At 47.4% G+C, this 13,157-nt stretch overlaps 1 protein-coding gene across 1 annotated transcript in view; it reads right to left on the reverse strand.

Annotated features, from left to right (window-relative positions):
* Positions 1-13,157, reverse strand: part of rims2a (regulating synaptic membrane exocytosis 2a) — a 126,305-nt gene that overhangs the window by 112,814 nt on the left and 334 nt on the right. The window lies entirely within an intron of this gene.

Raw genomic sequence — 13,157 nt, forward strand, 5'->3', positions numbered from 1 at the left:
TCTGAATGGCGAAGGCTTCAGGGCTTCTGAAACGGAACCATTTTGCTGTGTCTTTCCCTAGCGAGAGACACAGCTGACTGACACCATGTTCATTAGGGACCATTAAAGGATCCCTGAGAGAGAGGACTCAGGAAGTTAGCTTGCTGACTTGTTGTGTACTTCTGATAACATCAACACTGAATGCAACACGTTTAACAAAGAACAAAAACCAAATAACAGTCCAACTCCAACTGATTTATGGAAGGTGAAACCATCTGAACTGGCCAGCAAACTAGAGGTTCATTAGCGTCCATTAAATGGAGGCAGATTTTTTTCGTCATGATTCAGGTGTGCCTCTTATTTGACCGGAGTAGTTTTTTTAGTTCCATGCTATCCATACAGAGGGGAAGCTGAGAGCTGAGAGTAGGCCAATCTGAAGAATCAGCAAAGCCGCTTTCAGCAGATTATTTGTGGGTAGCAGTGTATGTATTTCTGATGGAATCTCAAAACCTCCCTGGTAACACAGTGCCCCCTATCAGTGAGGAGTTCAAATGCAGCCAATGGATGGATAAACACTCCCACACACCATGGATTACAAATAATTCATTCCTAATCTCACTGACACTAAAAAAATCTTCATGGGGAGTGCAGCACTGAAGTCTAAAAAAACAAACAAAACAAAAAACACAGGATCTAACTTGATCATGAATGAGATCCAAACATGACCAATACGATAATATCGTAAGCATAGGACAGAAATGACATTTCACAGTGCACACATAACAAACGTCTAGGCGATCACAACCTGATGGCCACTGAGTGGTTCGCCTGGGATACCGTTCTTTTCGTCGCCAGCCTCGTCCTGTCCACGATGACGGAGAACAGCTGGTGCTGGACCCTCTCTCCGCACACCTCCAGCTCATCGGGACATCAGCACAGGGTCTGGAGGGACCGCTCACGTACTACTACATCCTGGCGGGACGTTGATAGCAATTATGTCACAAAAGAAAAACATGAAAAGGCCTCTTTCGAGGCGACCGTTTCAATCTGAAACATGGCTCAGTTCCACTCCACTGAGCATTCCATATCGCCTCCGGCACTCCATAGAACCCGAACCACGACAAGCTCTATTTTTAACAGCCATCAATTATGGAAAAAAATACGGCAAAGCTTCAATACCTATGAGGCACTTCGTGTGAACTCATGATGGCCATGGCAAGGGGTTAGAGAGGGTGACTTTCCGTGAGAAAGAAAGAAAGAAAGAAAGAAAGGAAGAAAGAAAGAAAGACAAAAAAGAGGGAAGACAGAAAAAGAGGAAGATGTCAATACTGTAGTCACATGCTCACAGACACACCAACAGTCCTCCTCTCTCTTCAGGATCGTCTGTCATGCATCGAGAGGGCACCAATATTTATTTATTTATTGGTTTATTTGATAGGGACCATGCATATAAATCAACATTGTGTAAAAATCACCATGTAAATATGCCAGAATTAGTAAAAATAACTACTTTTCATCTGCAGCCCCTAGGCAGGTGACATAGGACAAAACATATAGATAGCCAGCAGTCATACAGCACTCACACACTATGGGACCCACACTGGGAGAAGTGTGTGTGTGTGTGTGTGTGTGTGTGTGTGTGTGGGGGGGTGGGGGGGGGTGTGCTGGTTCCTGATTGGCTGCTGGGCGTGGGGGAGTGGAGGAGCCCTAACCCGGCTCCATTAGGTCTTCATCCGTCTGACGACTCCTGACACACGCATGCCGAGCGCCACACATCTTCCTGAAGGCCGGCTAATCAAATCAGCCCTCGCAGCGTCTGGCGTATCGCTTACAGCAGACCCACTTACCCCTGCTGCCCCGGGCGCCGCGACAACACGCCTAAATGACACGCAAAAAAAACACACTGACACCATACGGCCAAGCCCAACTGCAGACAAGATGAATCCCTTAACACCAAGTATGAAAGAGAGAGAAAGAGCATGTGTGTGTGTGTGTGTGTGTGTGTGTGTGTGTGTGTGTGCGCGTCTCCTGACGGAATGTGCCCAGCACCACAGACCACACACACACCCAATGCCTCCAAGCAAATATACTATGCTGTTTTGAAAGGCTGTTTCTGCTACCGTAGGCTTGTAAACATGTTTGATGTTGCTCCCCAGACTATGAGCATACCTCTCGCTTCCCCAATAAGACACATGTGTGTGTGTGTGTGTGTGTGTGTGTGTGTGTGCGCATGTGGGGGGGGGGGGTCTTGTGAAGAGTGTTCTGTGATCAGGTGGCCCTGAGAGTGCACGGGCCTTGTCCTGGAGAGAGGCTGAGAAGCGGCCGACTGACTGGGGGTTGGATTGGGAAGAGGGCACTCTGCTTGGCCGCAGGGCAGGAAACCATGCATGACCACAGCCTGACATCCTCCTTCTGCATCACTGCAGCACCCCTACACACACACACATACACCAACACACACCAACACACACCAACACACACACACACACACACACACACACACACACACACACACACACACACACACACACACACACACACACACATACACACACACACACACACAACACACACACACACACACACACACACACCAACACACACACACACACAAACACACCAACACACCAACTCACACACACATACACACACACACACACACACACACACAACACACACACACACAACACACACACACACACACAACACACACACACACACACACATACACACAAACACACAACACACACACACACACACACACACACACACTGCACCATTCTGTGCCACTCGTATCCATGACGCTGCCAGTGCCGACTGAAGTGCCAAAAAATGCACGAGACAAGACATTTACAGAAGAAGAAACACATGTGTGAAGGGGTGATGGGGTGGGGTTGGGGGGGGGGAGCCCTGGACGATGCCGGCCTGATGCCAGACCACACAGAGTCAAGCCACCAAATGGCTCCCGATTGCATCGCACAGTCATACTTCACTCAATGTTAAAAAAGCACTCAAAAAGCCAGGGGAGCGACAGCAAGCAGTCTGATTGGCTGCCTGTCTCTCTATCCATCCACCATAGAGAGACTAGAGTCAGACGGAGACACACACACAGAACAGAAGAGCACTAATGCTGAACACACACACACACACACACAGAACAGAAGAGCCCTAATGCTGAACACACACACACACACACAGAACAGAAGAGCCCTAATGCTGAACACACACAAGGAACAGAAGAGCCCTAATGCTGAACACACACACACACACACAGAACAGAAGAGCCCTAATGCTGAACACACACACACACAGAACAGAAGAGCCCTAATGCTGAGTGACGGCTCAGCTGCTCAGACTGTGTTTTGGGGGTCTGTGTTCGGAGTTCTCAGCAGTGACAGTGCAGGAAGAGAGATTCTGTCTGAACTCTGAGTCTGAGTTTAGTGTAGCCTGCCCGCAGCGGGGTGGGGGGGGGGTCGGGCAGGTTAATTGTAATTGCAAAAGACAGCAACTCTGATATAGGCTGGCTGGCAATGAACTGCAAGGGAAAGGGATGTTAAAAAAAAAACTAGAAAAAAGAAAAAAGCACCTTCGCCCAAGAAGCATGTTTTATCTTTGACAACAGCTATCTGGAGATTCCAGGATGTCCTTGAGATGGAGTTACTCCATGGCAACTGCAATGTCTGAGTAGCCTTGCAATGGCATACATATACATATCATACTATAATGCTATACTACAACAGACCAATCACTTTATACTACAACTAAAACCAATCTCGTATAGTTTAGTTAGTGATATCACCTTATTTACTTTACAAACAGTAACAGTAAAACTTACACAAGAACGCTGTCTCTAATCTTACTGATACAAGTACAATAGTATTCTGATACTGACACTGAACTACAAAACAGCTAATGCTAGATTGAACAGCAGTGCTATTGCAATACCAACACTGACACTGAATGCTAATCTATAAAGGTAATGCTCATTACACACAGAGTGACTAAGTAATGACAGTGGATATGATTAGAGTACTAGTACAGTAGACATGATATGCTCACAAAGAAGGGAGAGAGATTACCAGTTTTAAGCGTTCATGTGTATATGATATGTGTGTGTGTGTGTGTGTGTGTGTGTGTGTGTGTGTGTGTGTGTGTGTGTGTGTGTGTGTGCTGTTGCTGTTTGCTCAGCATCTGCCAGAGAAGTGGGCCTTTTGATCACTCCTTGATTGCCCTCTCCCTCCCTCACACACTCTCCACTTCACAAGCGTCTCACAACCTCCGGTTAACCACGTTACCTCCACCCCACCCCCCTCGCCTGATTTGCAACCCAGATGAGCAGAGTTTATTGGGCATGTGCTCAGAGATATAGAGAGGGAGAGAGAGAGGGAGACGGAGGAAGAGAGGAGGAGGAGGAGGAGGAGGAGGGGGGAAGAGGGAGGGAAAAGAGCACTGGAGCATTGGTGTTAGCAAAATATGGACATAATTAGTCTCATTGAGCCTCCAGAATAACATCAATATCCTAAGAGAGGAGAGGAGAGGAGAGGAGAGGAGAGGAAAAGAGAGGAGAGGAGTGGAGCGGAGAGGAGAGGAAGAGAGAGGAGAGGAGTGGAGCGGAGAGGAGAGGAAAAGAGAGGAGATGAATGGAGGAGAGGAGAAAAAGATAGGGGAGGAGAAGAAAGTGGAGGAGAGAAGGGAAGGGAAGAGAGAAATTAAGAAAAAGAGTGAGGAGTGGGGGTTGGAGTTGACTGAGGCTTCCAGGGCTGGGAGATGACAGGGAGATGAGGGCATGCTGTTGGAGGGGATGTTGGGATGTTGGGGGGGAGGCTGGGATGTTGAAGGGGATGGGACTTCTGCCAAAGCCCAGATGTTTGGAGGTTTTGATGAAGCTTTCATGACTCTTTGATCTTTTTGATAAGCTACTTTTCAGCCCCAGCTCTGTCTAATGGTAATTCAATAAAACATCACAACACAAACCGAATCCAATCAAATTAAGAACACAAAGAGACTTACAGAACTCCTAGTCTGCAGAACCACACCAAGAAGACCCTGTAATGACATTACTAGGCTTAGAAACTCAGCACAGAAACTCGACTGAAAACCATACCCTCATGACATGTAAAAACATAGTCGTCTTAGCAGCAGGGGTTAAAGAAAGCGGGCCATCATCAAGTAAAACGATCCATGTAGACCTAATGAGTCTGACAGCTGACCTCAGGGGAATGGAGTGATTCTTCTTTTCTTTGGACAAGAGGAAGAGAGGAAGAGAGTAAGAGAGAAGGAGAGAGAGAAAAAGGGAGAGAGAGAGAGAAACATCTGAGATAAGCATCCCTTAAAACAATCAATGGCCTGAGAGAGGGAAAATCAGATGGACAGATTAAGTGAAAGGGAGCGTTCGGAGCTCTTAAATCAGACTTTTAGTTGACCTTCACCAAAACGCACTACCGAATGCCTGAATCAAATAATGCCTACTGACAATGAAAACTCAAGTGTCGATCCAAACAGGGAGATTTTGAAATTGTCTGTACAGTACGGTATTTGTTTGCAATTTCCGATTGAGAGAGAAAAAGGATGTCATCTCATTTGGAAAGACACATTTGAATGCCCACAACACACTGACATCTGGGCTACAGCTGAATAGGACACACTCCAAAGGAAAAATGCCCTCCTGGGACAGGCCAGAGTTTCAGATATGACTGGCTCACAGTCTCTCTCTCTCTCTCTACACACACACACACACACACACACGCACACACAAGTACGCACACACACACACACACACACACACACACACACACACACACACACCCTGCTCTTTCTGAGTATGAAAGGGCCACACTTGGTCCCTGGAGGGGCTTGATGATGCTTGGCTGAAATGGCCTGTGTGCTGGAGAAGGGTCCTTTTGTGAATATTCTTATGCCAGCCATTAATGTCATGCTCTTGGCCCTTCTTACACACACACACACACACACACACACACACACACACACACACACACACACACTCTCCACCGTTTCAGGAGATCAGTTGCGCCTGATGAGCATGAAAGAGTCCAGATGTCACAGTCCCAAATATTTCTCTCTTTCTGTCTCTCTTTCTATCTCTCTCTCTCTCTTTGTGTATGTCTCTCTCTCTCTCCCATTTGTATAGTATGTACTAAATCTTAATGTGCTTAACTAAATAGTTCATACTGTGTTAGAAAGTGTCACTATTGTCCATACTAAGAACTGCAACTGCAGTGCTCTAAGAACCTGTAAATGTCATTTTAACGGACAGTTTTGTGATGTATGAGATCAGTTCATTACAATCAGATAGATATTCAACTACTCTATCTTTGCTAACAACCTGAAGTGTGTAACTACAAGTAATGATAGTGATGATAATGATTATGAAAACAGTATTACAGTAATAGAGCAGAGGCATGCTATTCTCACAACGAAAGGAGAGATATTACCAGTTTAAGAGTTCATATGTATGGTGTGTGTGTGTGTGTGTGTGTATATTGTGTATGGTATGTGTGTGTGCGTGTGTGTGTGTGTGTGTGTGCTGTTGCTGTTTGCTCAGCATCTGCCAGAGAAGTGGGCCTTTTGATCACTCCTTGATTGCCCTCTCCCTCCCTCCCTCCCTCCCTTTGACACTCTCCACTTCACAAGCGTCCCACAACCTCCCGTTAACCACGTTAACTTCCCCCCACCCCCCGCCTGATTTGCAACCCAGATGAGCAGAGTTTATTGACACTTTTGTCTCACAATGTGATATAGTGTTATACAGTAACATGTGCAGGTGCAGAGTATCATGGAAAAGTCTGTTGCCCTGCCCAGACTGAGAGATTAAAGGCTCACAAAACCATTGCTAGTGTTCCGTGAGCTGCAAACTGTAATCATCAAGATTAATCATCAAGATTATGCGTAATATAACTAGATTATAAGTTTCACTTATTTTTTGAAATAAAGTATGTGGAACAATGAACATTTCCATGATATTCAAATTGTTTTGAGATGCACCTGTAGTATGGGAGGAGTTTATCACAATCATAGATATTCAGACGCTCGTCTTTGGTAACAATCTAAAGAAGGTAAGCTTAACCCAGGAAGCTTAGAAAATACCTTCAGCAAAGTCTGCAGTATGTAGAAATCTGCAGCATGGCTACAGGGCAGCTCTGGCATGCTTGTCTCCAGGCTGAAGGGTTTTCTAAAGTTTATCAGCAAAGCAAAGCTTCACATTACTTCCAGTAAGTAGTTTCTCACGAGCTAATAATGAACTTTAATATAATTCCAAGATTAGCTCCCAGTGTGTAGGCTACTTAATAGTACTCCTGCTTGGGATTAACCTGAGAGGCATGGCCTGTCACTCACTCTATCTCGGAGACAGGGCAGCAGACGGTCCAGTTGATTTGGCAGCCTGCCCATCCATATGAGATTAGCCTCAACTAATTCTGCACATGATCATGTCAGCACAGGTGTCTGGGCTGTGTGTGACAGGATCAGGTGTAGATCACACACACACACACACACACACACACACACACACACACATACACACACACACACACACACACACACACACACACACACACACACACACACACACACACACACACACACACACACACACACACAATCATATATCTATGACTTCTGGACATGGTCTACTCTGGATACTAAAAACAAGGATTCAATAGCTCAAAGTCTACCTATGAATGCAGTATCACACTAATGTCTTGAATTGGTCAGATGTCCTCCACATCACCTGATGACCAGAATACAGTATTAGACTTCTTCCCCTCACAACACATGAACTCTGTAGTAGTTCAGTGCCCCTCTATAAACTGGCATCCCTGTTCACTGAATGCATCTAACCATATTAAACACAGGGTTTTGGTCCAGCACCAGGTATCAGTATGCCTATATTATATTGTCTTCCTTCAACTATAACATGTATTGCGTCAGGAACTGCAAGCACAGTGGGAAAGAAATCGGACTTGAGTCAGTCAAGCAAATATGGGGCATATTTGGGGCAGTCGTGGGGCAGTCATGGCCCATTGGTTAGGGCTTTGGGCTTGGAACCGGACTTGCCGGTTCGATCCCCGACCAGTGGGAACAGGCGGAAGTGCCCTTGAGCAAGGCACTTAACCCCTCATTGTTCCCCGAGCGCCGCTGTAGCAAGGCAGCTCACTGCTCCAGGTTAGTGTGTGCTTCACCTCACTGTGTGTTCACTGTGTGCTCTGTGTGTTCACTTATTCACGGATGGGATAAATGCAGAGACCAAATTCCATGTATACACAAGAATACTTGGCCTAGAAACCTCAATTACATTTACATATGTATATACTGTAAGTCTGATGTGGCCAAGGAAAGTTACACAAATGTAACCCCCCCCACACACACACACACACACACACACACACACACACACACACACACACAGCATACTCCACACGGGGACAGTGGACGGAGCAGGGCCGGAGGAGGCCCGGAGGAGGCCCAGCGCAGGGCCGGAGGAGCTGCCACCGCAGCTGGCTCTGGGTCCTCGAGTGGGTCCCCTGGAGAGAGCGCCCCCCGGCCCTGCCTGCGTGGGAGAGATCGGGGAGGGCTGGGGCAGAGTGGGGAGGGGAGAGAGGAGGGCCACAGCGGCTGGCTGATGCCGCATGTAACTCATGTGGCGGATCACTGAGAAAATGTAATCTTCAGCAGCCTCGCCTCCATGCATGGCCTCTCTAAATCTTAGCTCTCCTATCCTCTCCACCACCCAAACCACACACACACACACACACACACACACACACACTCCTCCTGATTGTGTGTGTGTGTGTATGTGCGTGCGTTTGTGTGTGTGTGTGTGTGTGTGTGTGTGTGTGTGTGTGTGTGTGTGTGTGTGTGTGCGTGCGTGCGTGTGTGTGTATGTGTGTGCGCAGTTGCTTTGCGTAGGTGTTTGTTTGTGTATGTGTGTGAGTGTGCATTTGTATGTGTCTGTAAATGCATTTGTGTGTATGTGACTAAGGGGGGGGGGCGTCTATATGGGTTTTATGTATGTGTGTACCAGTATATGTATGTGTTTGTGTGTGTGTGTGTGTGTGTGTGTGTGTGTGTGTGTGTGTGTGTTTGGTTTGTCTAAGTGTGTTTGTGTTCCCCTGCTTGAAAGGGGCATCCCTCAATCTCCACCCCCGCCCCCTCTCCGTCTAGCTGACGGTGGGATTAGCAGATAGGGGGGACACATCATCCTCGTTATTGATCAAACAGAGTCGCCATGGCAACCGGGGCTCCGAGAGAGAGGGTGAGTGCGGAGGCGGCGTGGCGGGGAGTGGGAGGGGAGTGTGTGTGTGTGTGTGTGTGTGTGTGTGTGTGTGTTGTGAGGGGATATTCCACCAATTATGACTCGGCTCTGGATGCAGGGAGGGTGCAGCAGTAGCCTCCACTCACTGAGAGAAAGGATTCTGTGTGCAAAGTTAAAAGGCTACACAGCATTTCATTTCCATGACTACTGCATCAGAGATTCCCCTAGCAAACATCCCATTACAAAACGATCCTCACACTGATTTTTCCTCATCATTTTTCCCGATCCTCATACTTTTACTGCTCTCACTTTACGTGTTTACCTGCTTGGACAGACTTTGATAATATGATGTGGACACAGTCACCTCTACACTATGGAAAAGACTACGATAGGCTCTAACAACGCAGAGTAATCATCAAATTGAGTTTGCCCTGATATTCTCATGGTGGACATTTGCTGTTCCACCTTGTAATGAAACAGGAGAATGGGAAAGCGTGGAGGGGAGGTTGACTCATGCAGACAGCCCACAGTGAGGATTTCTGAATGTGCCAAACAAGCAGATTTTATGCAACACAGCAACTGTTGATGAGACTGTGAGAGAGGTACACAAACGTTTTGGCGGTTACTGGCTAGCCCATGTCCACACAGAAGTAGGCCTTCCGTGTCCTTTGCTGTACCGTCCAGGGGGGAAAAATACCATTCTGTGACTGGACACCTGAGCCTGAACCCAGGGAATCGATAGGTGACGCAGCTGCTAAACATAAACACGGGAAAGGTGATGACAGTGCTGTTGGGAAAATCTGCAGAAAACGATCAAGTCTCATTGTGCTCTTAAGATTCTAATGTATAGGATCAATGGCTCAGTGAGACAAAAAAGGCCATTTATATACCAGGGTAACTGTGGTCAGAATTTCTTTTTTTTTGTTAATCTGAAATGCATGTAGCCAATTCCCACAATTACAGGTAAAGGCAACATACTGTACCACTCGTCTCCATCCGTTATCTATATCTGTAGGTATAATGTGCTATAGGCATGTGTAGGTATAATGTGCTATAGGCATGTGTAGGTATAATGTGCTATAGGCATGTGTAGGTACAATGTGCTATAGGCATGTGTAGGTATAATGTGCTATAGGCATGTGTAGGTATAATGTGCTATAGGCATGTGTGTGTATTTTGCTGTAAGTATGTTAAGTCCAGACTGCACCACGGCCCCTTTTAAGGCCTGTGCGACTCTTCACGATGGCGAGTTTGGCTCAGATCAGTGCATCGGCCATAGACCATAAACTAACAAATGGCATCAGCTGCCTCACAGAGACAAACACATACAGTAGCAGCATGTGCACCCAGTTTTCCTGAACGTTTCCCACTTTCTGGGAAAACCGGGCGGTTTGTTTACGTACCGTCGTAACTCCGGACACGGGCGTGTTGGGTGGGTGGGTTATGTGAGTGGGGAAGGGGGCTGCAACAGCACCACCACCACCACCCCACACCGCGGCTGAAGATGCGGGGCTTCTAAGAAGCGCTGGGGGCCGCCATTAGGGCGTGCGCTGACGCTGGCATGCATAATAGATGGCTATGGATGGCCAGGCACGGGCCATTAGTGCTGGACACACGCAGGGGTGGGGAGCGTGGAGTGCAGAGGGGAGAGAACTGTCGCCCGAGCTGGGATGACCACAGCGGCTGAGAGCTTTTCACTCTCATTTACACATACGCCCATAAATGTGCACACACACAGACACACACCACACACACACACACACACACACACACACACACACACACATTCTTGTAAACATGCACATTAACACATGCATACACACTGCTGTCTAAAATAGGATGGCCATGCTGTTCTTATCCTTGCTTTCACACACATACACAAACAAACACACACACACACACACACACACACATACACAGACACACACCACACACACACACACACACACACACACACACACACACACACACACACACACACACACACACAAACACACACACACACACACACACACACATTCTTCTAAACATGCACATTAACACATGCATACACACTGCTGTCTAAAATAGGATGGCCATGCTGTTCTTATCCTTGCTTTCACACACATACACAAACAAACACACACACACACACACACACACACACACACACACACACACACTTATTGGGAGAGGACAGCAGGAGATCTTTGAATGTTCACCTTCTCCTGTTCAAACATCACCATCTCCTTTATCGCAAAAAATTGACAAACAAACTCAACTTTGCATTTGTACGGCCTCAAAGTAAGCTGAATTCTTGCAATTAAGGCTGTGGGATGGGGTAGCGCCCCCTGCTGGCTGTGATGAACCATGCTGTAGTCATAGTGTGCCGCACGCTCAACATACCGTGTGTGTGTCGTCTCCTCTTGAGGACTATGAAAGTGAAAGCTGCCGCTAGCACCAGGAAAGGAGAGTCTCCCACTCCAGACCGTTCTGAATGCTTGACACAGAGTAGGTGGCTACTAGGTATGAACTCTACAAGCTGACTGTACTGTGGGTGGGTAAGGACTGGAATGGTGTAGACAGGGCTGGATACAGTGAGTTAAACAGCGTACATGACCTGTCTGTCATCCCTGTCATTGTCCAGTGCGTTTATCCTTCAGCGTAGTCCTATGTGTTCCGTTACATGTCTCACATCTGAACAGGTAAGATCACCTGCGTGTGGGATGAAGAGCAGAAGGCGAGCAGGACCGGAACAGGACTGTGAAGTCCGGCGCGGCGCGGCGTGGCGTGGAGCGGTGTGGTGCGGTGCAGGTGATGTCCCTACTCACAGTGGAAAAGGTGAGGTGTGCGTGACACGGGGGGGGGGATTAGGGGTGCCACGCGGCAGGGCCGCTGAGAGGCCAGATGGGCCCCCCCACCGGGCAGCCACACCACCTCCACCACCACCTCCACCACCACCACCACCACCACCACACTGATACAGACAGAGAAATATGGCCTCAGACAGGCTCTCACCACACAACAAGCATATCATCAGTAACATATAGAAATATATACTGAACATATAGTGCTGAATATGTTGTATAGATGGTAATATACTTATATGTGTGTATGTGTACGGAGGACGTATGCCCGTGTCTATTTGACTCTCTTATCTATGTTTTAGATAGGTGAGTGAATTCATGGATGACCATTGGCATGGGTCTCTCTCTCTCTATTTAGTCTGAATTAGTCATTTATTAGTCATTTTAGAGTTTTTAAGGTATTGGGAAAGAACGTCTACCATTAATTCTCCATCCTTTCATCTTAACGTTGTCTCCATGATTGTAGTCTCCCCCAGGTACAAAAACGCATGGAGGCACGCACCCTGGTGCGGCGGCTCTTACCGCTGTCGCTGTAAACGGTTAGCACTGTACAGTAAGCTAAGAATGTGTGTCACTGCAGGAGACGATGACACATGAAGGCTCGCTCTCGGGCGTGTAAATATCTCCTACTGCCCGCAGCGCTGAAAGGAGCCGTAAATATGTGTTGGAGTTGGGGGTCCAGAGTAATGGGATGCTGAATAGGGTAAATTTCACCAGTGCACACGCACCAAGAGTCGGGCGAATACACGCTCAAAGCTCGGACCTTTAATTCTGCTCAGTATACCGTCTTTCAAAACGTGCCGTCAAAGTCCCGGTGAGCTATTGTAAATTAGGGTATTCAAGGGGGGAGTAGAGTGATGAGAATATTACTTAAGAGATAAGGACAGCTTAACGAAATACTCCTCACGACACCGATATCTGTAGCCCTCAGCGACAGCGGCACAGAGCCTTGTGCGCGCGCGCACACACACACGCACACACACAGACACACACGCATAGAGGCACTGCTGCAGCGGAACGCCAGGACGCGCACACACCTCCAAAATGCAACTTAACATATC

Source organism: Alosa pseudoharengus, unplaced genomic scaffold (genome assembly GCF_046254945.1).
Source record: "Alosa pseudoharengus isolate Yale_2024_CS ecotype anadromous, Long Island Sound unplaced genomic scaffold, YU_APseudo_1.1 YU_APseudo_1.1_scf_12, whole genome shotgun sequence".
NCBI classification, from domain to species: domain Eukaryota; kingdom Metazoa; phylum Chordata; class Actinopteri; order Clupeiformes; family Clupeidae; genus Alosa; species Alosa pseudoharengus.